At 35.7% G+C, this 5,000-nt stretch overlaps 1 pseudogene; it reads right to left on the bottom strand.

Annotated features, from left to right (window-relative positions):
• Positions 1 to 582: 582 nt before the first annotated feature.
• The window catches only part of LOC107553347 (meiotic recombination protein REC114-like), a 12,554-nt pseudogene continuing 8,136 nt past the window's right edge, over positions 583 to 5,000 (bottom strand).

Below are 5,000 nucleotides of genomic sequence, written 5' to 3'. Positions count from 1 at the left end.
CCAATACTACTGATGTCTCTATGAAATAGTTTTTTTTTTCTTAATATTTAGCCATTGACTACAGCCATTCAACATTACAGTATAATTGAGAGCTATCAATTTTAACATTTATTAGACTTCATAAAAAATAACAACTTCTTATAATAAACCCATTATAATAAACGTCATATTTAGCTACATGTGCCCTTCAGCAAGTAGGAAATATACAGAAATCGAACAACGTTATCAAACAATTAAATATAGATGAATCCTTAAAGCTACAGCAGTTATTGATTTCCTCTTTTTTTTCTTTTGTTAACACGTTAAACTGAAAAAAATGAACACACTAATTTTGACAGCACTGCATTTTAGTAAACTTCATTTAGTTGCCAAGGCAATATTTTTATTTCTTCAACATTTAAGTTATATTTTCTTTCAGCTTTATTTCATTTAATATGATTTTTAATAATTGTACTGCTTATGTCAGTTAGTTGCCAAGACAACATTTCTATTTAAGTTTTTGATCTAATATTTATATGTCAGCTTTATTGCCATTAATTGCCATAAACAACAGTGATGTGATTTTGAGAGCACAGCTCTACCTCATTCTTGCGTCAGCTCCTTCAGCTTCTTCTCGACCTCCTCCACGAAAGCAGGAAAGCCAGAATCGAGCAGACAGAGGCACAGTAGTGCCTCCAGGTCTCCAGAGGGCAGCGTGCACTGATGAAACGCCATCGGCAGGGACAGCTCACACTCGCCCAGGAGTCAGGGTGTCATCTCAGAGGTCAAATTAAAGTATCACAGACTACAGCATCTAATGCAGTGACTCGACAGCAGATCAATGGAAACCCAGTGGTACCTGAGAAAGGTGTTTGATTGACAGCGGTTCCATGGCAACGGCAGGGGCCGCCCGTGGTGCATCTTCAGGGGCCTGAAGTGGAAACAGAAATAGATCTGTTCATTATAGTCTCAGGACTCACACGGAGGGTCTCACCAGCCAATCAATACCCTCATTACTAATTAAATGTCCTCATCCCTGGCAATCTTTCTCATCCTGCTGCGGGGCGTCGCTGTCACTAAACATATTCTACACAGAGACTTCCCTTCGTGCTTGTGTGTTCACAATATTTAGAGCCTGGAATCTGTGTAGTTACATTTCAGATTCTCAAATAAACAGTTCAGCTGAGGGTGGGATTATTTCCCTCTCAGCACCCATTTATTATCATTATGTGGCAACAGCACCACCTAGTGACGGAAATACAAATTAACATTGAGTATTAGTTAAATGAACTGCACTTAACATGAAATCAAAACTACATTTATTTTTTTAATAAATGTTCCTTATTTTGCACACTTCATATTTGCATGATAAAAAAAATCTTTCATCAAAATATAGCTTCTCAAATGTTTTCAGCTGCATAACCAAAGGGAAAAATATTCAATAAATCATAAGCCAGTTCTGTCATCCAATGAAATCTTGTACTGCATTATTTCCTGCTAAATATACTGTTAGCCTATAAATAACATTACATGCAATACACGTGTTGCACAACTCATTTCTGTTTATAGCTTGATATTAATATTATGCACAGTAAGTCCAGATAGATAGATAGATAGATAGATAGATGTTGTGACTCAATTAAATCCTGTCCTACATAATTTACTGCTAAATATTCTGTTATATGTCACATTACATGCTTTAAACGTGTTGCAGAAGTCATTTCAACTGTTTATAGGTTGATATAAATGTTATTTACACTAAGTACAGACAAGACAGATAAATGGGTGAATTTTCATAATCTTATAAATCAATAAATTATTTCTGTTATGTGCATTAAACCTGTTGCACAAGTGTTAGCTTGTTACTGTTTAGAAATACCATGCACAGCAACTCTAGATAGACAGCTGCTTTTTTTCTGCTCAGGCCTTGTTCATTTGGTGGTGTTATCCAGCACTTACCTGGAAGCTCACCAGTAATTACCTGCCAGTCAATGTGACCTGCTAGGAGCTGCTTAAAAGCCAAAGGACAAACCCCCTGTCACTCACTCTTATCACTGCAACCAGCTCTAGTAGTACCTACATACCATCATTACCCCATAGATTTCCTCATTCTGAGTATTTCCAACCTGCTGCTGCTGCTGCTGCTGCTGTGTAGATGGTCCAGGTTCTGCAGGATCGGATGGAGCAGCAGATGCAGGTGTGCTCAGATGCTCCCGGACAGGAACATAATCCTGCAGCCTCTCCACAGCTTTACTGGAAAAACCAGCTGCTTCTGCTCGACCACTGCCATCAAACTGCAGTCGGATCAAACGGCTCTCACCCTTACACACGCAGCAAGACAAAAAAAGCACAGAAACATCACATTACACTAAACAAACACACTATTTCAGCTACACACTAAACAGCATTAACGTGTGTAATTTTGCACGTGCAAACTCAAAACCACATTTGCATTGCATTTCCACATACAGGATGCTATATTGTCTGCACCCATAATGTGACCCTGGACCACAAAACCAGTATTAAGGTCATGTTCCATGAAGATATTTTGTAAATTTCCTACTGTAAATATATCAAAACTTAATTTTTGATTAGTAGTATGCATCGCTAAGAACTTCATTTGGACAACTTTAAAGGCGATTTTCTCAATATTTAGATTTTTTTGCACGCTCAGATTCCAGATTTTCAAATATTGTCCTCTCCTAACAAACCATACATCAATGGAAAGATTATTTATTCAGCTTTCAGATGATGTATAAATCTCAATTTTGAAAAATTGACACTTAAAACCCTCATTTCTGACCGGAGAAATTTTACATTTTGAATTTTTAAAAATCGTAGCTTCACCAGAATGGTACGAAACTTGGTGACTTTTATGGCACTTGGTTTGTGAACACACACAAAAAATTGAGGGCATGATTCGAAAAAGAGGGCATGGTCGTAAAAAAAATAGTCACACTCATGGTCTTCGGTCATACACTTGTATACACACACACACACACACACAAACACACACACACACACACACACCTATGAACTGGTGTGACTGTAACACTGCAACTATGTAAAATAAAATCAATAATTCGACTACAATGCAGTAAAAAAGTGGACAGCAAGGAAGGGGTTACACTCTTAAACATCAAGAGTGTAAAACAGATACATCCACTCACACACACTTACTTACACACACACACTCCCAGACACACACATACACACACACACACACACACACACTCCCAGACACACACACACACACACTCCCAGACACACACACACTTACACACACACACTCCCAGACACACACATACTCAAATGAATTGGTATGGCTATAACCATATAGCCAAAATGAGTCAGAAGACTGAAATAAGAGGTTAAAATCAGATCTGACCCAGAAGGATTAAGCTCTGATAAAGCATTCCTGTTAATGTTTGTTAAATGTTTATAGAATTGTAATGTTTTGTGTAACAAACTGCTTTCTGTGTTCAGGTTTGAATGTAGTAATAATAATGCAAAAACCTACACTTCAAATCAACATTTAAAACAACAAAAACATCAACCTTGACAAAAAGTAGTCTTTGAGAATGCCTTAATATACATTTAAATCCACAACCTAATAAAAGTAAACAATGATGTATAAAAACAACTAGGGAATTCACAAGCCTCTCTATCGAGTCTATACAGGAATCTAGTGGTTACACCGTGAAATTACAGGTTTTTCTTTTTTGCTCTCACCAGGAGGTGCTATTCTGCCTTTAAAAATTGGATTTTAATGGCATAGTCTCTATTTTAACCTGAAATACTACAGTAATTGAAAAATAATTGTAAAAAAAAAAATTTGAATGGGAAAAATGTATCATAATTATTGCATAAATATTAATTAGTACCATAAAATTCTCTCAAAATACAAAAGAAAACAGAAAAAATATTATTGAACAAAAATATATTAGATTGATTTTACTAATGAAAAAAAAAAGTTACATTTCAGGCAGGGTTTGAAAGTAACTCCCGCCAAATGCGGGTAAAAATCAGCTGTGGCGGTTAACGCTGTCAAATCACTAGCCAATTTGGCGGGTTACTTTTCATAAGTTATGTTCACTCATTTCTTGGGGAAGTTCATGTAAGCCAAATCTGCGCAGGTTTAGCGCAAATACTAAACTCGTGAGACATCATGACATTATCGAGTAAATTGCAAAAAACAAACAAAACACACCTACAGAGGCGTGCATACGCGACGAGATGAAGTCTGGTTAGAGAGTAGACCAGAGTAGACAGGCTTTAGTGCGCGTGCGCATTTAGAGTGTGATCTTTCACTGCATGATTCAGTCTATTAATATGCATTAAGAATGATCACATAATTCAAGATAAGGGGGAAGAAAATGTATATATTCATATAGTTATATCAATTCAAATAGTTAATCAATATCACACGAAGAGTGCCGTTTTTTCTTTAAAAATCAGCATGGTTACAAATGAGATATTGATTTTATACAACAGTTCAATAAAGAATAAGTTACTATCAAGAGACTTACGTTTTAGACAGCTGTTTTTGCTCTATTTCGCCAACAAAAAACATTCCAAACATTCCATTTTTTTAATAATTTCAAATATCAGTAGACCTATTCAACATTTCATGTTTAAAATATCAAAACATTATTTATGCATTTGTAACTGCAGGCAAAAGCATTCCATGTCCCTCTAAGCTGCATTAACATGTGTAAATGCATCTAAATGCCACTTCAGTATTTTATTGATACTGATTTCATTTGATTAGTAACAGCTTAAATGTATTATTATTATAATTGACTGATTAAATGTAAGAATTTGACTTAAAATATGATGCACACTTTTAGAAAAAATGGCTTTATAAGGATAAAAATGTCCATAAAAGGTAAAAATCAATTTAAACTTAGCTTAATTTCTATCACTGCTGTGAACTGACCCGCACACAAAATATGAAATATATCAAAAGCTTTAGGAGTCAGCTGTCCACGGCAGTCCTTAAGATATCAGCACAACAACAC

Source organism: Sinocyclocheilus grahami, unplaced genomic scaffold (genome assembly GCF_001515645.1).
Source record: "Sinocyclocheilus grahami isolate Dianchi unplaced genomic scaffold, SAMN03320097.WGS_v1.1 scaffold471.1, whole genome shotgun sequence".
In the NCBI taxonomy this organism is placed as follows: Eukaryota; Metazoa; Chordata; class Actinopteri; order Cypriniformes; family Cyprinidae; genus Sinocyclocheilus; species Sinocyclocheilus grahami.
This window is presented reverse-complemented; position numbering and strand designations above follow the sequence as displayed.